Source organism: Urocitellus parryii, chromosome 13, assembly GCF_045843805.1.
Source record: "Urocitellus parryii isolate mUroPar1 chromosome 13, mUroPar1.hap1, whole genome shotgun sequence".
Lineage (NCBI taxonomy): Eukaryota > Metazoa > Chordata > Mammalia > Rodentia > Sciuridae > Urocitellus > Urocitellus parryii.
The window spans coordinates 17,100,066-17,123,297 of record NC_135543.1 but is presented as its reverse complement, the minus strand read 5'-3'; the positions used below and the strand labels follow the sequence as shown (position 1 = coordinate 17,123,297).

The 23,232-nt window shown below is 47.5% G+C and overlaps 1 protein-coding gene across 2 annotated transcripts in view; it reads left to right on the top strand.

Annotated features, from left to right (window-relative positions):
* Positions 1–23,232, top strand: part of Nedd4l (NEDD4 like E3 ubiquitin protein ligase) — a 304,029-nt gene that overhangs the window by 45,742 nt on the left and 235,055 nt on the right. The window lies entirely within an intron of this gene.

Genomic DNA, 23,232 nt, shown 5'->3' with positions numbered 1-23,232 from the left:
TCGGCTCTCCTAGGACAGCGAAGGGCTGTGTAATCCTGTGGCCGCCTTGTCTACCTGGGTACTTCTGTGTGACATTTTACAAAGCTCTCCAATTGAGAGGGGATAGGCCGAGAAAGAAAAGTACAGCTGAGGAGCTGAAAGTGGTGATGCGGGAAGTGAATGAGCCTAAAGGGAGTTACTGAAAGTCAGATGGCCGGTGTCCATGGCAGGGCTGCTGCGCGGGCCACATGTGCAGCCCGTGGAATTGAAGCTCTGGCATAGGAGAAGCCGCCCTAGAGGACACGATGTTGGCCAGATAAACTTCTCCTTAAAGGAACCTTCCCAGCAGAGGACAAAAGGTATTCAAACTGATGGCTCCTAGGGTGCCATTCCCTGTAGCTCTCAGGTGAAAAGAGGGCAAATGTCATCAGTGGATGAACGGATAAACCCTTGGCTGAATGTTAAAATGGACTTGCTGAACAGTACAATGGAATATCAAGTCCTAGAATGTACTGGTGTGTGCTGCGTTATGGGAGACATCAGTAGTATTGTGCTTAGTAAAGGAAGCCCACCCAGAAGGTCACGTAGTTGAAGATTTCATTTATATGAAATATCTGGAATAGGTAAATCCATAGAGACAAGGCACAGATCGGTGGTTGCCAGGGATTGGGCTGGGGGAGACTAGAAATAACTGCTTAATGGGTATAAGCAGGAGTACTTAAGAATTTTGGGGTGATGAAAACACATTGGAACTGGGTAGAAGTGGCTGTACAAATCTGAACGCGCTAAATCTTTCAAGTTGCCCAACATTAACTGTTTTAAGGAATTTCACCGCCCCCACCAAAAACTTAGGACATTTTGCCAAAATCTAGAAAAGATGCTGCTTTTTGTGTGACAAGAAGGCAAACACTTTTCAACTTTTAATAATTTTTATAAAGAATAACACTTTTGGGCTGGGGATATAACTCGGTGGTAGAGCCCTTGCCTAGCACATGTGAGGCAGTGGGTTCAATTTTTAGTACCACATACAAATAAATGTATCCATGTCCATCTACAATAAAAAAATTTTTTTAAAAAATAGCACTTTAATCCCAATGTTTGAAATGTCAGTACACTAAATATTTTCCTTTAAGAAGATTCCCCTGTACATTTGTAACTGACAGTTTTTAATGTTTTCACAAACATTTCTCAACTTTTTCTCATGGACTGCTAAGATTGCTTTGCATGGACTCTGCTTGCGTGGTCATTTTTATGATCTTACCATTCTGGGTAAATTGGACTGCCTCTATGTACCTGTGAATTCATGAGAGTTGATATGTGCATCTAGTGTAGTACCTTTCTGCCAATGAGGATTCTGAGATGTCTTCTACAGTAGAAGAAAGTGTGGGCTCGCCAAGAAGAAGCAGAGTAGTTGTGTTAGCATTTAAGTTGGTGGGACCTCCGTTGGGTAGGGAGGGTAAAGACCAGCACACCCTGCGACTAGTGGAGAGTCTGGGACTTGCAAAGTGTAGTGAACATCAGGGCAGCTCGTGGGGATTGGCTAGCAGCTGTGTTGTCAACAGATGGAAGAAATGGTAGCCCTGGACATGTTCTAGCTTCAGGAAATTTGCTTACAAGGAGAGAACTAGGCTACAGGGCAAGCTGCCTAATACCCAGAAATGACAAAATGGGCCATGATGCTACTGTTTAGCATTAATTCCCTCCTCTCTTCCCAAGGCATGATTCATGCTGTGCTTACAGTACTGTCAGCCTTCAATGTGACCCGCCAGATGAAGACTTTGAAAGGTAGCAAGGTGTGCATAATCATTCTGGAGACCCCTTTGCCTGAAAGCACAGAGCAGCAGCTTAACAAACACTTGTTAATGAGCGTGACAAAATAAAAAAATCAAGATTATAATCTGTATCTTAAATTGCCTAGGGAATCTGTTTATTCCCCTGCCTTTTGAACTCCTGTTTTGCTCTTAACTTCTTGTTTCCATTATGAAAATGGTTAGAGATAGGTAGTGTGGACCATGGCCTAAAAGTCGGTGTGTTATCGTGAATCTGACTTAATGACTCCGACCCTAAGTCCATAGTTTTATTAAATACCATAGTTTTATTAAACTAAAACGTAACAACTCCAAGTTTTCTCCATTAGTGCTTCTTGTGGTTTCAAATAGTGTTTTGGGTTTTCTTTTTCAAAAAAAATAAATCATCCAGAAGTTCAGTCTGTGAGACTGAGTTACCTTTTAAAATGCCCTTTTTCTCCATTCCAGCCACTGGCCACCTAAGATGTTTAGATTTCAGGAACTATCCTGAGAAAAGTAAACCTTAGAATATCTGCAAACAGCTTGAAGCTCAGCCAGGGCCAATTTTCCCAGTAGAAGTAAGTATTCTCAGGGTGGCGGTGTGTGTCCAGTGAGGAGAGACCTCTCCTTCACCTGAAGCCCGATCCAGGTATCGGGTGACCTCATCTAGGCACAACACCTGTATGGAGATGTCCCTGCTGCATAGGTGATCTGGGATCCCGGGACATTGTCCAGATCAGCTTTCAGATTGTGAGCCTGTGTCCAGACTGTGGGAGGAACATATTCCGGGTTGCGGAGGTTCCTTGTTTAACCAACCCCTTGCATTTTAGATCTGACCTCAATTCCAGCCAAGCGTTTTTAGAAGCCTAATTTATCTGTGGTCTGAATTTGACCACTAAATCCAGTCTGAGAAGGCAGGAAAATGACTGGAAAATGTATCTAACCCTCCAGCTGGGTGGCTACAGCAACAGACATTTGTTTTCTTGCAGCCCAGGAGGCGGGGAGTCCAGGATTGAAGTGTTCAAGGGTTGCGTTCTTCCAACGCCTCTCTCCTTGGCTTGCAGATGGCCTGTGTCTTCATGTGGCCTTCCCTCTGTGCTTCTAAGTTTCCTCCTCTTATAAGGACACTGTCATTGGATTAGGGCCCACTCTCATCACCCCGCTTGAACTACTTTTTTATGGATCACTCTCCAAATGCAGTCACATTCTGAGGAACTGGGGGTTGGGACCTCAGTGTGTGAACTTAGCAGGGACACAGTTCAGCCAACGAATGACAAGAGAGGATTCGTACCAAAACCAAAGGTGGCTACCTAAATAACATGGATGGGAGCTGGAGGTAGAGATGTAGTTAAGGTAATGCTTGGAAATGGTTTTCAAGGGAGTCACGGACAAGGGGGAAAGTTGGAGAGGTAAGTCCCCTCAGAATAGTCTGGGGTTAGCCATCCACGGTGGGATCAACAGGCACATTGATTGGGTTAGAGCTTGGGTTAATTAGAGGGCACAGTTAACTGGGTGCTAAATATTAGGCTGAGAAATTAGTATTTTATTTCAGTAGTCATCTGAGTTATTCATCGAGCAAACAAATATGGTGCCGCAGCCCCAGGGGGTATAGCTCAGTGGTATAGTATCTATTAATTGTGTGCGAGATCCTGGGCTCAATCCTAGCACCACAAAATAAATAGAGCTCCTCCTGGGGCTGTTGTACAATTGTGTTTTCCATGCTGGTGATTGAACCCAGGGGTGCACTCCACTGAGCTACAGCCCTAGTCCTAATTTTTTAAAAAAAATGTCAAGATGCGGTCTAAGTTGCCCAGACTGATCCCCAATTTAAGATGCTCAGGCCTCAACTTCAGGAGTTGCTGGAATGATGGGTGTTTGCCACAGCGCCTGGCTGTTTGTACTGTTTAAATGAGCAAAGCGCTCTGTAGTAGAGATTGGATTAAGATTTAAGACTATCAGATCTAAATCCTGGCTGTGTCTTTTATTAGCTTGGTCATGTTTACCATATGATGGTGTCTCTCGTGAAAAGTGGATGGTTCCACATATCTCCTTGACTTGCTGCATGCAGCCCTGCATTGGAAGGTTCTAGCACCGGGTCTGTCCCCTGTGGTGATAGCAGTGCTCTCCATGGATGCAGAAGGTTAGAGGAGGATATACTGTAGGACAATCGAGGCACTTAAAAAAGATTGTTATTTGTTTTCCTCTATTCTTAACTTTGAATCCAATCATTCATCAAGAGTCTGAGAACAGTCAGTGGGCCATTCCGGGATTAGTGCAGGGCCCTGTGCCCAGCCAGCTTCCAGGCTGGGTCAGAAGGCCCGAGGAGGCATGAGGAGTGCTGCCACCTAGGAGTGCTCAAGAGTCCTGCCTGTTTCACAGGGGAGCGGGCGCTTCCACTTTGTCACCCACGGAAGAGTGAAGGTCTGTGTCGCATAGCCCTGATGGCATGTGCAGAAGTTCAGAGCAGGGAGAGTATGTGGCATGGTTGGAAAGTCCCATTTTAGGTATCTATATGACATGGAGTTCCGGTGGAGGAAGGCCAGCCTGAGTTTTTAAGGGAGACAGATCACTGAGCACCCTGAAGCTGGGAGCTTTGCAATGATATTTATGGTTCAGGAAGGATAAACTGACGGCAGTGTGGAGGGCGACGGGGAGAAGATGGGAGAGAATCTTAGGCACTCTTGTGGTCTTGCTGAGCCTGGGGTCCTGAACTTGGCCAGTAGCTGAAGGAGCCCTGGGAGGAGGAGGACTGCAGAGCTGCTGAGATGGCTGGTGTGAAGGTGACCGGGGACAGGATGGGGGAGGGTCCTGGGTGGGTAGCTTGGGTGTCCCTGTGGGTGCCATTCCTTGGAGGCCAGGGGAGGGATGGGCAGGGTGAGATGCCTGAGGGATTGAGCATGTCCTTTCCTAGGTAGCTGGACAGCCGCAGGGTCTGGTTTCTCGTGGGAGTGAAAGAACAGGAGATGAGTACACGCTCCTAGTCAGGGGCTTGGCCCTGGAGAATGGGACTTGAGACTTGGCATCTAGGGGAGCCGTCAAGATTGTTCCCAAACCTTTGGACTACGTATCCCCAGAAGAGGTGGGAGGACTCCTTGTGCTCCACGGAGCTTATGTGTGCTCAGGTGACCGGCTTGGACTGTCTTGTGAATCGATGAGAGTCCTGGTGATTTTGAGCCCATCGGATCTTCAGAGCCTCAGAGCTTTTGTTCTCGCCCAGCCGAGGCACCTGGCGTACAGAGGGTAGCTATGCTGTTACCCGAGTCCCCGAGGGAGGGATGTGCCAAGCCTACCCACGATGGGCCGACACTCGGAAAGGAGCCTTTTAGATTATGAAGGTGGTGTTGAGATCTGGGCAGTGTTTTCTAGCATAACCCAGCCCCTCCTGAGGCTGAGGCTTGTCCATGTGCTTTTGCTAAACCATAAGTTGATTTTGAACATATCTTTTTGTTGATATGCATGTTTGCGTGTGTGTACACGTGCACAGGTTGATACTTAGAGCTGGTACCAACAGCGTTTCTTGTGCCACCATTATCCTTTTGCTATAGGTTTTTTTAAAAAATGACTTGAATATGAGAAAAGTATATACTTTTTATTAAAAAAAAATGTAACTCACATAGCATCTGGTCACCTGTTTACAGTTCAGTGGCTTCACTGTGTTCAGTGTCATGCAGCCATCATGATAATCTTGCAATATTTTCATGATCCCCCAAAGGAACCCTGTGTCACACATCCATCACTCCCCAGCTCTCCTAGATGTCCCTGTCCTCATCCCTCAGCAGCCTCCAGTCTGCTTTGTGTGTCTCTAGACTGGCCTGTTCTGGTCACTTCAGATAAATCTCTTCAGGCAGTGTGGGCTCCTTGGTGGCCAGCTTCTCTCAGTGTAATGTTTTCAGGGGTTCTCCATGTGGTACCATGTCTCAGTACTTCATTCCTTTTTACTGGTTGAACAGTATTCCACGACTTGGAACACAATGTTATATAAAACTGTACGGTTTCTGAAGATGGTAAGCCACGTGGACACATAGGGTTTTGCTTATGCCTTTGTCAGTTGGTGGGGAAATTTGGGTGGTTTTTATTTTTTTACTGTTAAGGACAGTGCTGATGTGGATGTATTTATGTGCATTCTTTTAAAAATAACTTTTAGTTGTAGTTGGACAAAATACCTTTATTTTTTATGTGGTCCTGAGGATCGAACCCAGAGCCTCACTCATGCTAGGTGAGCATTCTACTGCTGAGCCATAACCCCAGCCCTCATGTACATTCTTACATGACTTTTTTTGTTGTTTTCATTTTGCTTGGGTTTATACTTGGAGTTAGCACGTGACCTGACAATTCTGTTTAACTGTTGGAGGACCTGCCAGACTGTTTCCAAAGTGTCTGTACCATTTTACATTCGCATCAGCAACCAGTGATGGTTCTGGATTCTCTGCCTCCTCACTGATGGGCATTTCCCCCTACCCCCAACCATTTTCATTTTGCTTTTGTTAAGGCTCTTATATAATAGTATATGTGACAACTGAAAGCATACAGACTGATCTGATATTTCTGAAAGTACACCACTCTTCATGCTCACTATTGTTCAGTGTTTAAAAAAATTTGGCTTATAAAATTGTTTTCCCTGACAAATTCTATTTTTTTAATATACTTTTTCTTTCTTGTGGTGCTGGGATTGAACCCAGGGCCTTTTGCATGTGGGGCAAGCACTCTACTAACTGAGCTGTATCCCCAGCTCCTAAATTTTTTTTTAATAAGGAATTTGAATTATCTCTTGTGTATTCTTTTACAATTTTAAATTTTACTTTAAAAATGTTCTTATTATTGCATTATAGTTGTACATACTAGTGGAGTTCATTTTGACATAATCATACATGCATGGAATATAACTTTCTCCATTTCAGTGCTGCTGTTTTCCCTCTTCTCCCTCTTCCTGTTCCCCTTCTCTACTGGTCTTCCTCCTGTGTATTCTTTTAAAATTGGTACTTTATGGATGTATATGAAGGTGAATTCACAGTAGTATATTTATGTGTACACAGCATGATTTTGTCAGTTCCATCCCACCTTTCCTCCCTTTCCCAACCCTCCTCCCTCCCATCAGTTCTCTTCCTCTGCTCCACTGATTGCCCTTCCATTTTCAGGGTACTCCCCTTCCCTCCTTTTCCCCCTATTTTGCTCTAGCTTCTGCTTATAAGGGAGAACGTTCCACCCTGGACTTTGAGCCTGGCTTATTTCACTTAGCAGAAGTTTTCCAGTTCCATCCATTACCAGCAAATGCCATAGTTTCCTTCTTCCTATGGCTTTGGAGACATGTGCTCTTGTCTGTCGGAGAGTCACTGTCCTGGTACCATTTGGCTTCTGCCATAGACCGTCTCTCCCCCGAAACCCATGTTGAAAGCCCAACCCCCAACCGGACAGAACTGGGAACTTCTGGGAAGTTAGCAGGTCATGAGGGCAAAGCCCTTCTTGGGATTAGTGCCCTCATGAAAGAGACCCCCGAGGGCTGGTTCACCCTGCCCTCACAAGGGGGCCCAGCTATGAACAAGGGGGCCCAGATGGCTAGCTATGAACCAGGAAGCTGGCCCTCACTGAAACGAGTCTCCAGGTGTCTTGGTCTTGCCTTCCCAGCCTCCATGGCAGTTGGTCCTAAGCCACCCTGTGTGCGGTAAGCCACCACGCTAGCTAAGGCGATCCCTAAAGAAGGGAGCAGTGCTGACCCCTCTGGTGTCACGTGTTCTGTCACATGCCTGGTTGAGTTGCCAGTCAGTGCTTCATGCCTGCTGGGTGTTGAGTGGTGACAGAGCAGAAGGTTCCCTGCCTTTGTGGAGTGTATGGTTTAGCTGGGGACAAATGCAGATGTGGGTGCAGACTGCACCAGGGCTGTGGAAGGAAGGGACTGAGGGCCAGAGAGGCTCCCTAGTTGGTTTTACTTTCTCTTTGGTCAGGAAAACCCAGTGGAGGGGAGGAGCTTGCCAGAGAAGGCCCTGTGACAGCTGGATGGGCTTCTGCAGCAGGGAGGCCCCTCAGGCTGGGGACTGAAACGCAGGCTGTGTGGCTGCAGCCAGGAGCCCTGGGCAGAGAGGAAGCTGCGGACAGCCAGAGCCCCAGGGCTGGAGGACCAGCCAGCAACTTGGATGTCATTCAGGGTGCACTGAGAGATCTGGAGGCATTTTGGCAGAGGAGGTGGTGGCAAAGTGGGTTCAGGGAGACGATTACAAGCAGAGACAGGTCTCGAGGATCACCTCCAGAACCCAGTGGACGTGGGAGCTGCAGTTGTGACATGGGACCGGGCTCTGCACTCTCCTGCCAGCTGCCTGCACCTCTGCTTGCTCAAGTGGTTGGGAGTTGTCTCCTTCAGTGTCTTGTGTATTTTAAAAATACAAACAGCCACTGGCAAAGACAAGGCAGAAATCATATTGAGCTTGAAGGGCCATGCTTTCTTAAACAACTGTTTGACGTTTTCATAATGAAAATTCATCAACTGCATTAGAAAATGTCTCTAAACTCGGGTCATTATCTCCAATGGAAGCAACGATGTCGCCTCTAGTGACAGTCGGCTGTAAGGCAACATTCATAGGGTGAAGGTATTTTTTTTTCTCCATGGGAATCATTTGGGAGACTTTTTAAAGCTTTTCCCCCTCTTATTGGATAAAAATCCAGCCTGTGCTTTTGACATTTGACTAGCAAAAGTCACTGGCACATGGAGAAAGGAACCACAGACACTCTGTGGCATCAAACCTGGATTCCTATGGCTGCTAACAAGCGACCACAGTGTAGGGGTTGAAAACAGCACAGATGGGCTTAAGTTCTACGTGGGTTCACTGGACTGTGTTCCTCCGGCAGCTCCTGGAGGCCCTGCTTTCCTGACCCATCCTGCAGCTGCAGAGGCAGCAGCTCTGCAGCCACTTGCTCCTTTGACCCTCTTCCTCCTGCCTGCCCTCCACTGCGGGAGCTTTGAGGTTCCCCCATGCCCATCAGGACAGTCCAGGATGATCAGCTGATCAGCAGCTTTGACCCAGCTGCAGCCTGCCTTCCCCTTGTCATGTAACCTAACGTGACCGCAGGTCTGGGTCAGGAAGCAGGAGGATTAGCTTGTGTTTTCCTCATTACTGCAGGTTATTAAAATACTCAGAGGGACACCTAGGAGTCCACTACTCCCAAGATGAACTTAAAAGCTTGTCATAATTGTAGAAGTTAATGAGAAATTCTGGAAAGTAACATGGCAACACTTGGGTGGGGTAGAGGCTGTGAGCAGAGTCCAAAGGGGAGTCGGGATTTCTAGGTTCTTTGAAAGAATGATGTGCACTTGCCTTGTTCCCCTTAGATAACTGCTTCCACAGAGGGGCAATGTGTTGTGGGTGTGTTGTACAACAGTGTGGTAGGACGATGAGGACATGAGCCCAGTGGGTTGATAAACGGGAAACTTCATGAAGTGAGTTTTAACTTCACCTTTGGTGCAAGCTTGATGTTTTAGGTCTTGGAATAGGATTCTTTCTCCCTAATAGCTTTGAGAAATTAGCGTGATGTGTCCACATGGTAGGCCCTAGCACCAGTACGACTTCGGCAGAATATAAGTTTGGGTTGGAGATGAGGGTTGCTGGAGGAGGAATGTAGGTTTAGATCTGATGCTTTTTGGATAACTTGATCTTGCTCCGTAGTGTCAAATTTTCACCCAAAGTACAGAGTCCTTGCTCAGCAGTTGCTGTGCCCAACGAAGACCATGCTGATGGCTCAGAGTGCTCTCTGGGCAGCCGTAACTGAGACTGACATTCTGGCTGAACACAGTGACCAACTGGTTGTTGGGTTCTGATTCCCACTTGAGACCATACACTTGGAATTGCATTTCTTACTTGGGGTTGTCTTGTCCTGTGGGCATTTCCTGTGAGTTACCACATGGATCATAAAATCACTTCATTTTATGGAAATGAAAAATCAGATTTATTTATTTTTTTTTGTTGTTGTTGTTTTTTCTTTTAAGCGCAGCAGCATAGAGAACCATGAATTTTTCCCTGCTTTCTTGAAGTGTGGTTTTGGTTTAGCTATAGTTGTCCCAGGTCAGATTTCTGAGTCCTCTCTAGATCTGTTGCAGCAGAATGTAGGGGCCTGGGCCTCTGGAGTCTGCATTTTAAAACTGCCTCTGGGAGAGACTCTCACTGTGGATTAGAAGCCACCATTGGCTTGCATGGTCAACCCAGTGGACTTCAGAATGCAGAACAAGGTAAATTTAACTCTTTGTGCCACGCTGGTAAGTACTAGGGTGGCACTAGGTGGCCTTTACCAAGCAGTGTCCTTGGACACATTTTCATGTAGAGGATGAAGTAGAGCAAGAGGAGGGGTCTTGGCTTGGCACAGCTGATTCTGCGTCTCAACTTATGCCAAGGCTGCTCTTGCCTTGAGTGGAGGGAGCGAGTGGGGGAGGCAGGAAGAGTTTGCTGGCTGGAGCTCTTCATCTGGACGGGAATCTCGGGGCGTGGGAAAGCAGCACTGCCCAGCCCCCATACCCAGGAGGAGGAAAGGCTCAGGAAACATTTAAGGCATGACCTGAGAATTTTAAAACTTAGAATTTCCTAGTCCAAAGCATTGGCAGAACCACCTCTTTCCTGAGCACTTTTTTTTTGTTTCCAGATACATTTCAGCTTAAGACACCAGACACTAATTTAAATCAGCACATGTATTATTAAGTATGTAGGAATATATCCAGGCTCAGTGGCCCTGGAGCAGGAAAAACAGCTCGTCCTTATTACCATCTAGAATAATTTATGTTCAAGGTAATATGCAATTCATTTTTTATTAGGTTTGAATTTGACTTGAGTACAGTTTTGAGTTTGGAAGTTAGCTGCATCACCCCTGCATGTTTATGATTATTTATGGGGCAGCAGCCATTTTTTTGCTGCTTACTGGGGAGCCATATTGTAGTAGAAAAGGTAAAATTATAACCTAAGGAGACCGCTCTGTACAAATGAAAAATCCTGCTCATTACCTTGCAGGTGCCTTTGAAAGTGTTTCCCTGGGAGAATCTGAAACCATGCCAACATGGCTCAGGGTCCCCTGCCTCCTTTCCTAGGATGTATGTGAACATTTCCCTTCCTCCTTCTAAAGCCGTTCTGAACCTCTGGGTGGCAGCTGCCTCTGCTACATTCAAGTCTTATTTCTTTTTTTTAAACAACTGCTACTCCAAATGTAGAGTGTGTGAATGACGGTCCAGCAGAAGGAATGTTCTTGACACCTGAGGATGTGCAGCCCTGATCCTTGGTCTCCCCTAGATTATTGAACTAGCTCACTCTACTTCCCTTTTCATTCATGAAATAGTCCCTGACGCACAGAATTAGAGAAAGTTCCAATGAGCTTTGGAACTTGGAATTCACATCTGTGTTCCTGAACAGATTCGTTCAGAACATATTGTCATCAGTGTGTACGGTGCTCTTGCGTGTTCTGCTGCATTTGGTTAACATTGTGTGCCTGCTAACGGCTGCTTTTCAAGTGCCTCATGATGCATGTGACATGAGGCTGATGCAGAATTTGTGACCTGGAAATGAAAATCGAACTGGTGAAGTGAACATGTGGCTTTTCTTATTTTTTTGAAATCTCATGTCCTGGTATTAGAAGTTTTGCTTTGTTAGTATGTGAAAACTTTTTACAAAAGCAAATTGATTTAGAATTTTTTTTTTTTTTTTTTTTTAAAGAATTGTTCTATCCCTTGCCAGGCTTGCTCACTCTCCACTTCAGGAACTTTTGCATCCAATATTTGACAACGTATCCAAAACACTTCCCAAGCCATCGGCTGTTGGAGCTGAAGGGACGCCAGTCTGATTTCTTCACTTCCCAACTGAGGAAGTTGCTGCCACTTCTACCTAAGATAACTGTCATTCAAGAACCCTCTCCCTTTGTCTTGTCAGTGAAGGCCCCACGGGTCCCACTGTCCCAGGGAGCTAATAGCACATTCCATGCCGATTCCAGATCACCTTGGGCACCCCAGCCTACGCAGGGTTCCTTAGAGTCCTAACCTCACTACACCTGCTGCCGTCGTCCTGGGGCCATATCTCGGCATCTGCATCACTTTGACCCTGGGGATGTGCTTCCTGACTTTGTCACTTCTCATTGCAGGAAATCCAATGCTAGTGCCTTTTCTTCAGTTCAAGCTCCTGTCGCTATTGGAAATGCTTCACCTCGAAGCTCCTCGGTTCCACAGGCTTTCATTCTGACCTCACCCTGCATCTCCTCTTTGTGGCCTGCACTGTCCCCTTCTGCTCCAGTGGGTCTCATGGGGAAAGGGCATCATGAGCTCTTTGGAGGGCTTGGCAGGTCTCCAGTTGCCTGCTCATCTTTCCCCAGTGCTGGAACCAAGGGGGAGGTAGAGGGACAGGGTGGATACCTGGATACCCCTTTGGTTGAGAAGGGGATACAGGCCAGGCCGAATTTTCTTTCTGCCCTCAACCTACTCTCTTAGCCTCTCCGGAATCTCCCAGACTGGCAGGTGCAATTCTGAAATCCCTTACCCCCATATTTACCCTGGAGTCCTTTATAAGCTGCTGTCGCAGTACCTTTGCATCCATGCCACATGCTTCCAACCTCTGATCCCCTGATTTGCTGTCCTGGGTGGCCTTGGTGTGTTGTCAACACAGGCCACCCAGGACAGCAAATCAGGGGATCAGAGAACCCTGCATAGGCTGGGGTGCCCAAGGTGATCTGGAGTCACTGTTACTTTTACATCTCAGCTTGCAGTTTGCAAAAGAGTTTGCTATAAGTTTTCACAATCAAGCTGGTGAAAATGCTGGTGAAGCAAGGGAATGCTTCTGACTTTGGCTGAAAGATCAAGAGTCTATAACCCAGCCCTGGCCCTATGATTCTGTCCAGTCCACCTAACTGTGGGTTTGGCCCAGTGGTTCTCAAGGTTTCCTGCACATTAGAACTACCTGGGGGAGGTTGGAAGCTACCACGTTGGCTCATACCCAGAGATCCTGATTTCATCGTCTGTTGTGGGTTTGTTTAAAAGCACCCAAGTGGTTCTAAGGAGCAGCCAGAGTTGGATCCAAGGTCTGTCCTCCTCCCCAAGCCCCCCATAATCTCACCTTCCTGCCGAGTGTCACCAAATCTATCAAGCAGGCCACTTGGCAGTCTTCTTAATTGATCTGGAAAGATCTTCCTTCCACCACTTGACTCCATGAGGAATCCTCCCTGCTAAGTTCTGCCCCTCCCATCTCTGCATTCCCCTCCCTCCCTCTCTTTAGGACTCTAAGCCCACCAACCACCTTCTGCCTGCTTTGATGTCAGCTGGATTGGACAACCCAAAGGACAATGTCAAGTCCGAGCAGTAAGAATGGAGAGGGGCTGGGGCTGGAATGAGATGCATTGATCTGAACTGCCCTAGGACCGTGGCTGGAGGAGGTGTGGGTTAGGCAGATCTGAGTTTGATTCCTGGCTCCGTTCTTCCCGGATCTGTAATGAGGTTACTGTGGGAGCCGTAGGGTGTGTGTGTGTGCGTGCGCTGGGGGCTGGGGGAGGTAGTTTCTCAGACTGAAATAAGATAGCTATATACAATACTCTCGGAACATTGCCCAGCTGTAGTGAGTGTTCATCAGGTGTCTACCCCTTGAAAAGTGCCCTTGCCTACTGTGAGATGCAGGAAGGTTTTCTTCAATCCAGCAGAGGTAAACCACCATGCTTCATTTGAATCCCTTGGTACTTGGGTGGTTGTTTCTTGCTAGGGCTGTCTTTGTAAACTGCAGCTGACTTGAAGATATGAAGGTTTTTGAAGTTTGTTTGCTGATCGGGTGGTTATGATGTTTTCTGTCAAGAGGTGAGATCGTCAACAGGTATCTGTTGAAACTGAATTTAACCTGAGGAAGACATGCGGTTTCAGGTAGGTCATCTCTTAAGAGTGAAGAGAAGAGAATGGTGATGGACAGGAGGGGGGTTGATGACTAAGCATTGCATGCTGCTGCTCCCAGAGAGAAAGGGCCCCCCCCCAGATGAGGGTCCTGGATGAGAATCGTCACCTTAGTTTTGCCCTGTTCTTGGAGTGAATTAATCTTGTGTGGCCGCGGGGACAATATACAGAGTTAGACAAGGTGGATTTCATGTCCTTCTGAATGCTGCTGTGTGGAGGTCTGTCTGTAGTGAGTCACATCTTGTGCTACTTCCTGAAGTTTTGCTCAGTCGTGTTTTTGCCTATGTATTGTATTATCTAATCTTAAAGTTATATTAAAATCATACCAGTACATGAAAGGTGTCCTTGGAAAATGAGAGAGGTCAGAAAGTGAAATTACACCATTTTGGGGGGTTGTCCCATCTCTCCCTTATTTTCCCCAGAGATTAGTCATTCTTACCTGTTTGGTTTGGAGTTTGAGACCTTATCTGAATATCCATACAAATAGATATGTCTATACTTTAGTAGAATTAGTTCATTTTTTTTTTTTAAGATGAAATAAGTGTTTGAGTTTGAAAGAAATTTCAGCCCAGGTCTGCTGCCACTGAGAGCTTCCTTTTACTTAAGCCAGGTCCTGGGAATTAAGTTTCGGGGGCTGTGTCGCCCTCTAGTGGTGGCTGGCTGTGGTTAGAGCTGCCGTCCTGCCCCAGGCTGCAGTGAAAGTGATGGTTCTGTGCCAACAAGCTGATGACAGGCTAGGCTATCTCCAGTTCCTGACAAGTGTCTAAACACAACTTGGTTCACTCAGGAGTCACTGTTACCTTTACATCTCAGCTTGCCGTTTGCAAAAGAGAATTTGCTGTAAGTTTTCACAATCGAGCGTGCCTAGGTACTGCAGAATCGGTGAGGGTGCACTTATTTATCTTTGGCTGTCAAGACAGTTTTAAAATAATACCCACCATGACAGTGGCTGTTTGCAGTGGCTGTCCCATTCTTTCCCCTGTGCCCTCTTTGTCATTGGCAGAGTCCCTACATCCTGTCTCCTCTGGATGTTCCCTCACCTAGCTCTCTGGAAACCAGGCTGGCTGCTGCCTGTCACTTCCCTTGTGTCTGCATTCCCTCCCTCCCCCCACTCCCCCACTTTCATTTGCAACTCCCCTGTCTTACCCCCTCCTTTAAAACCTCAGCTCCCTCTGAACCTTATGCCATCAGCTGTCCCACTCTTTTGTGCCTCCTTGTTGCTGTCACTATCTCCTGGTCACTGGCCCTTGTCCAAGCATGGCCTCCTCCCTGTCCAGCTCGCTCTGCTCGCTGCCTGTGGAAGCCTCAATGTGCACTGGTGCTTCACCTGGGACCTGGTATCTTCATGCTGGACCTCTCCAGCCCCTGCAACGTCCTATGCCTCATCTCAGTGACCCTCCTTTGGTCTTGGAGTCCTCGGTTAGGACCTTGATCTGAAGCCTCCTGTTCGTGATCTTACATTCCCAGCTTTCCTCTCTGATGCTCTCTTGCAAATGAAAATTAAGCGCTTTGTCAATCAATGGGCTTGACTGTTGACTCCCCTCACGTGGCCTCAAGGGACTGGACTTCTCTTTGCAGCTTAGACTTCGTGGTCCCCTCTTACAAACAACCAAACCACCAGGACTCCCTGAAGAGACCCCAACCCTGTTGCACTCCCGTCTGGTGACACTGATTTTCCTCGTTGTTTCACACTCTGCCTCCTTGGCTCATGTCACATTCATGACCGCTTGCCCCAGACGCGTGCTCATCACCCTGTCGGCATCTCTTGACGCCTTTCCATTAATCTCACCCATTCCAAGAACGCTGTTTCACACCTTCCGCTCTCCTGCCAGTTCCCCCAAGCTTCTGCCCCTTCCTAGCTGACTTTGCGTTTTGTCTCCCTGGAGGAAAGAAGCCACCAGGCAGTCTGGCCTCCTCTGCTTACCTCCAGCTCTTCCGGCCGCCTCTCCCTGCAGCAGCGGGAGCTGGAAGCTTTGCCACTGGGCCTCGGGCCATCCCCGCCTCCCTCAGTGTCTTCTCCCACTGTCTCATATCGCTCCTGCAGCGACTTCTTTCCCCTGCATTATTGATGCCGTCCTTTCTTCTGAATCCTTACCAATGGCATGGTAGTTGGCCTCAGAATATTTCTTTTAAAGATTTCTTTCAAAACGCTGCCCCCTTCAGACCCCATCCCCCAGGTGTGCCTCCACAGCACAGAGTGACCTGGGGAGAGCGGATCCGCCCCCTACACCACCTGCTTTCTTACCCCCCTTTCCAATCTCATACCGTCTGTTCCTACCCGGGTGACTGGGGTGACCAGTTGTCACTTCTGAATCCCCCGGTGGTTACCCAGATGAGATAACCAGACCCCAGCCTCACGTATTCATCTCAACATCTGTTGTGGCTGGTTGTAAAATTATTATCCCAAACTTAATAGGTGTAAGAACCCTCGCTCTGTGGTGGCTTTGATGGGGCTGGATAAGAGCTGCTATGTCCAGCTGCCCGTGTTGGGGCTTCTGAGTAGATAACAGGTATCTTGGCAATGTGAGGCTTACATCCCAAAGGGGCCAAATCCATACTCTTAAACCATGAAATGCCACCGAAATCCCCTTCCTTCCCCTCTCCCATTGGATGCTTGCTTTCTCAGGGGACTGCTTTAACAAGGGAGGGCGCGTTGGCTCCTGCCTCTTCCCTCTGGGGTTGGTGGCAGGTGTGCAGGGACTCGCTCTGGCTGTTCCATGTGTTGGGATTTTCAAAGCCCCTTCCTGCTGTGTGTCTCCCAGCACATTGAAATGCCCAGAGCGTAAGACGAAGCCTCCCTGGGACTTGGAGGGCAGCGTGGTGGCTTTTGTTTCTCCTGGCTGAGCGTGGCCTCTGGGTCTCTGAGCGCTCCCACTGTACTGTTAATGATTTCCTACCTACAGTAACTGCTCTGCTGAGTACGTCAAATACAGTGTGGTTAGTTCCAAGCTATGAAGCGCCTGTCACGCATGTATAACAGGCTTCTCCTATTGGGAGAAGAGGGGGCTTGGTGGGGGACTGACCAGCATTTGTTTTCAAAACAGTCAAAAATCCAGATGACGCATGTGAGACTTTAAAAAAAAATAACGTTGTGCTTTATCATGTTATTGAATATTTATACATGTTGTTGGTTCAGCCCAGATTGCTGATAGAGAAGGCCCTCCAAAAGTGGCCTGGCTGGTTGGTTGTGCCTTGTTACAGGAGAGTGTAACTGAGGACCAGCCGTAGCTGAAGCCGCTCGCCCTGCTTTGTTCTCGACAGTTCTCAGTGATGAGAGGAGAACAGAGCAGTGGATTCAGGCCCCGTAGCAAAGTCCTCTGCATTTGGCTTCAGTGTGTGGCCTGCCCTGAAACTTGAGCACAGCTTGGGATCAGATGGCAGTGCAGAAGCCCACTATGAACCCTCCTGCCACCTCCCCTCACGGGGCCCTCTTCCGCTCCACTAGAACAGAGCACCCAGCCTTGTTCTATCTTTCTGGCCCTTGTGAGCTGGGGAAGAATTGGAAACCTCGCTGGAGGGGGTGATCAGCAAATGACTTCATTCAACTACATGTAAAAGGCGTCCTTGATGAACTCTTCTAAGATTTGCTGCAGATGAACTCGGACATGGATCTTAGAACCCAGTCAGTCCAGGACTCTTTCGGTCCATCTGTGGCTCCAATGTGGTGCATTTGGTTGTGTTGGCAGAACTGCTGGTGGTACAACACAGGCACAAAGCTGTTTGCTAGGTTGTGCTGCTTGAGCTTCCGTTTCCTGTTGTTTGACACAGGAATTCAGCCTGTGCAGTTCAAGAAGCACCGGGGTTAATGTCCTCCGTGAAAACTACAGAACCAGGATGGACTGAGTTTCTAAGTCCTGTTTGCCTATATAATGTATCTTAAACTTTGGGAACCTGCTATTGTATTTTTTTCCTGGAGTTCAAGGATAACACTATACTCTATCTGGCAAAGATGTAGTTCCTTCAAGTGCAATTGAGTAATATTTAGTGGTTTTCAAAAAACGGCCTTGGCTGGGCATGGCGGCACATGCCTGTAATCCCAGCAACTTGGCAGGCTGAGTCAGTAGGATTGAAAATTAGAGACCAGCCTCAGCAACTTAGCAAGGCCCTAATGTAACTTAGCAAGAAGGCCCTGTTTCAAAATAAAAAATCAAAAGGGCTGGGCATGTCATTCAGTAGTAAAGTGCACCTGGGTTCAATTCCCAATACCAAAACAAAAAGAGCCTTCACCTTTTAGCAACATCCTGTTGAGCATCACTAATCTGAAATTGTAGAATCCCAAATGCTCCAAACACTGTTTTGAATGCTGAGATGACACCACAAAGTGTGTGTGTGTGTGTGTGTGTGGGGAATGCTATACCATGAAACTACTTTATACACAAAATTATTCAAAATACTGTATAAAATTATCTTTGGGCTATGTGTATAAGGTTTATGTGAACATAAAATGAATTTTGTGTTTAGACTTGGGTCTCACTCCCAAGATACCTCATTGTGTATGTGTAAAAATTCCCAAGTCCAAGAACTTCCAGACACTGGTCCCATGCATTTTGGATAAGGGATACTTTACCTATATCATCACAGCACTTGAAAGTTTGGGCTGGGTCTATGTTCAGAGGTAGAACACCTGTCTACCATGCACAATGCCTTCATTTGATACCCAGCTCTACCAAAAGGGGAAAAAACTAAAAGTAAATTGCAGGTGTTTGAAGTGGTGTTTGGTTTTGGGGGCCAGCCACAGGAGAGGGGGTTGGTAAAGGAAGACCAGTGAAACTTCCTTATGATGACCTCACTGTGGTCACTAAGTGTCCTGCCACACAGGAATGGATGCGGAGGATGTTGCATTGAAACGACGGAATCCTTTCGCAGGGCTGAGTTAAACCTACATGTAGTACCGTGGAAAAGCTAAGTGGTTCTGTTGGGTGCCACATAACGGGGCACTGAGGGGTCTTTACTTTTGAAGCCTCTGTTGCAAGGTACAGTAAACTTCCCAGTATGGTCTTAGCAGGTTAACTGACCTGTCACCTCCCCAGGAAGGTGCCGAGGAAGCCTTTCTCAGGTGAGCAGGTGGAAGCTGCTGGGTAACACTTGTGCTTGGGGGACCTTTTCCGGTTGTTTGGGGAGAGCTTGTGTTTGGACCCTAATGGATTCTTGTGTTCTTTAATACTTAAATAAATGTTGCTGTTTTACATCTGAAATTTGAGAAGAGATAATTACGAGTTTGCTCCTAAAATGCTGCTGCTGGCTGTTTCCACTTCTTCCTGTTTGCGCAGCTCCAGAATTAACACGGGGTTCTCTGTCGCCCTGTTGAATCTTGCCCTAGGAGGTGAGCAGACCTCCCTCTATAGATGGGGTTGAGGCTCAGAGGTATGTGGACTCGTTCAGTTACTATGCCAGATTGAGTCCTGGGACAGGACTTGAAACCAAATCCTTTGATCTGGGTTTCTAAGCTCTTTACATTCTCCAGTGTTTTGGGGTGGCAGGGCTGGGAGGAGGATACGTAAATATCTGAATAAGGAGCAAAGCTCCTAAATTGTCAGTTAACTTTTCTTACTGTACTAGCACAATGCATCAAAGACAGCTTTACCCCTACCCTGCCGTGGGCACCACGCTGCCCTATGGCTCTGGGGAGAAGTCCACGTGTGTGCGTGTGCTGGGCTAGTCCTTGTTCTGAATGCCCCAGGGGGAGACTGCTCTCCTGGAATCCCCAGGCTCCACAGGTAGGCCTGAGCCCTCCCACCCCTGCTGAGGGATGAGGATGCCAGAACCAAAAAGTGGGCTTTGTGTTCTTAACTTGGCTGGTTAATTAAAGGAACTCTATCTCCTAAGTGAAAAATCGATTTATTTCTATCCTCTCCCCACTTTTCTTTACTCTAGGGCTGCTGTGCCTTTTAAATCCTCAACACAGGGGTTCACTTTTTTTTTTTGAATCACCTGCTTCTGTATTTGCCTGCTTGCAGACAAGGCCTGGCCTCCTTACTTGTCTGCTTTTGCTCCCAAGAGGATGCCCAGCCTGAGGGAGCCCTGGACCAGTGTGGGGTGAAGAACAGATGAAGGGAATGCCTAGCCAACGGGATTTGGGTGAGAAGGGTCAACGGTGTCACACCTTCACCCAGCATCCAGGGATCTAGTGCCTCCATCTCCTGCTGTAGCTTAGCAGCTGTCTCTCTTCTCTGGGGAATATGACTCCACGCTGTAGTTGAGTGTTTTTTTTGCCTCTTCCGAGGGCCAAGGCCGCCTTGCATTTGTGCCACGTCCCTGGTCTGGTTAGCTCTTCAGTCTGACTGAGTTTACAGTCCATGGAAGAGGTGGAGGCTATCTGACCTTGCAAAGAGCCTTTCTAGAAGCCCTGATAGTGTAGGCTGGAATTCCAAGTTGTGGTCTTGGGCATTTGACAAACACTAACCTTTGGCACACTTGGCCACAGACAACCTCTTTCTAGTAAATTCCCCACTGTGTTTTGGCTTTTCTTGTGGAATGAACACATCCACAAAGTGCTCTTCATTGGTATTCCTAGTGCGTGGACTGGAATATTCATCACCCGTTGATTTGGGGGTTGTTTTGTCTTTGGGTCACATGTTTAAGGAGGGGAAAGCCAATGCCAGATGGGGTAAGGAAAGAACAAAAGTATCTCCCGCAGGGAGGTCCAGTCACTGCAGCAGTCCCCGAAAAAGGACTGGCTTCTCTTCAGCTCCTTGTGGGTACCCCTAGTGAGGTTGACCAGGAAGCTGAACGCTTCCTCCCCCCTGTGGCTGAATGCAGGTACCGCCACTGCGAACCAAGTGAATCCCTGCTTCTACTAAGGAATCGAAGTGATGGACTAAAAATATAAACTCGGTTTGAAATTTTGTGTTTTTTTAAAGGTAAAGCAGGAAAATAACTAATTCTCATGCTGAGACATGAATAGACATTAATAACAATTTTGGCTCTTTGGGATGTAGTTTCATACATTTAATTGGCTGGCAAAGAAAGTACTTGAGGCAGGATTATTTGTTCTACCTGAGCAGGGAAAGTGGCATTTCAAGAAAGAATCCCCCTGCATTTCTTGCCACTCGGGAGAAGCCCACATGGGTTGAAATATTATCTTCTGATTTAGCTCCAGATAGTTTTTCAATTACAAATCATCTGCTTGCTTGGAGACTGGTTCATTTCCTAAGTGCTCTGGCAAACACTCATTTACTTACTAAGTGTCCTGGCAAACACTTATTCATTTACTAAGTACTCTGGACCCCCAAGATTGGAAATGGGCTTGGGTGATGCACAAATGACACAAAGAGGTTGCAGTGGGGTTCTCCATCTTAAAGTTACTTTTGTTTGATATGCAGGAAATAGGATAAACAAATAGGCAGGACTCTGGAAATTACTGACTCTGCTTGCAGTGGATGTTCACGAAAGGAAGACCTTCAGCACTGTTGGAGTAGTAAGAGAAAGGATGATCAAGGAAGAGATTGAAGTAAAACTCGTCAGGTGTCAGGTGTGTGGGGGAGTTCCAGAAGGACCTAGGAAAGCCAAGGAAGTCGGGCATTGAGATTTGGGACCAAGAGAGGCTATTCTAGACCCAGCACTGCTTTGTAACTTTCTGTTGAGCAGGTTTTGTGGGTGGTTGACTCCTTCAAGGTATATAACCCCAAACTGAACATGTTCTTCCACAAGTGGCCCCATCCATGTTGTAGGCAATTTTCCTAATTCAGAGAGGAAGAATCAAGAAGTTTATATTTTATAAAAACATCTAAAGGATTTCTCTTGTATATTCTATTTTGAGCTTTCACCTCATACTTAGGTTGAATTGAAGGGTAACAAGGTAATCGGGCAGGAACACCATTAAGTGTGTTTGAGCAACAGTTGCCTTTCAGACAGCAGCAAGCAGCCCCTGGGGTGACATGAAAGTCCCACTTTGGGGGTGGAGTTCCCCTCAAAGCTGGGAGCTGTACTCTGGTACCCTGTGAAGGAAACGCATCCTGTGTGACTTACGGGCCACGTGACTTCTGTGGCTTCACTCCTTATTATAGGAAATTGGACAACCACCACCAGGTGACGGGCCCAATGCATCTGAGGGACCTCGGGATGGAGCTCTATTCTTGCAGGCCTGACTTTCAGGAAGTTGCTGGAGGGAGGGCGAGGACCCTTGATCTGTGAAGAGGAGGAGGGGGCATGGTGGGGGGGTAGTTTGGTAGCTGGGAAAGGCCTTAAAGACCAGGAGAAGTTTGCATTGGAGAAAGGAAAACGGAGGAGGAAACTCGACCTTAAGTCTCTATTCCCCATTCCTCAAGGGAAGCCACTTCTATCTCTTTTTTTTTTCAGCTTTTACCTACAAATCTCCAAAATATGATTTTGTTGCCACTTGACCCTCTCATTGATTTCTGTTTTTTTAGAACTCGGGACTAGTTCTCTCATCCACACAGGCCAGACCCTCCCACGTCCAGTGTGGTCCCCCTGCAGTGTGGGTCAGGTCGGTTTTCCGTGTTTGCCTGTGACCCCTTTGTGAACGCTCTTGGCACAGGGCTAGGTAGGACAGATGCCACGGTGACTTTTCCTGCCCAGCTGCTTCTCTTCCTGCCCCCAGCTCATCCCCGTGGTCTCCGAGTCCTGCACACCTCTAGATGCTGCGTGGGCCTGTGTGTGTGAGGAGTCTTTCCCAGGGCTTCTGTGGAGGTCTGGTGGGGACAGTTGCCCCTGGCTGCTTGAACCCATCCTGGGCTTTCCTGCCCCATGCCGAGAACTCCCTTGACCTCGTGTAATTCTGGAGTCTGTCGAATGCTCTGAGGAACAGAAAAGGGATGGTTCTGTCCCTGCCCATTAAAAAGGGTCTTGGCTGATGTCTGATAACAAGAGGCAGGTCAGCAAGAGGAAGCGTGACGAACGTACTTGGTCATACAGAGTGAAGACCCAGAGGGCCGGGGTGAGCTGTCCATGTCTGTGCCCAGGTTCAACAGCACAGGGTTGGCCGTGTAGACTAAGAGGGTCTGAGCTCATGGAAACGGACAGCGGGGAACCCAGGCCTGTCTGTCCGGATCCTTCGTGGCCCCTCAGTGGCAGCATCTCTTGAGTGTGGGGCGGGACCCCTCTGGGATGAGGGTCTGTCTTTCTTTATGGCTGGTGGTTGCCCAGAAAGGCAGTGGGAAGATGAGTATTTTTAGGCTTTATGGCTGGCTTTGGGGAGAGGGCTCTGGTTTCTGTTTGCCTTGGGGAAGGGGAATCCACATTGCTGTGTCCTGCCTGGAGGGAGATGAAGGACACTTGGCCTCCGAGACCCTCATTTAGGGGTATTGCTTTCTGAGCCCAATGGCTCCTCCTTGGCTGCTGTGAGTTGGTAGATGAGTGGTGCTTGTTTACTCCCTTCTAATCTACTTTTATCTCATTAAGTAAATAGGATCCACAAAATTGTCATAACCACAGGCTGAGTGACTTGCATTGTGACAAACCCTGGGCTGGGCGGCCACTTAGAGGGGTGCTGGGTAGCACTGCCAGCACTTTTCTTTCCTTCTCCCCCACCCCCGCATCGGGCATGTTCAGATGCACACCTGATGCTTTGTTATTTATGTAATCTTAAAACAAGCCATCTTACCTTTTTTGGGTTTTTTTGATGAT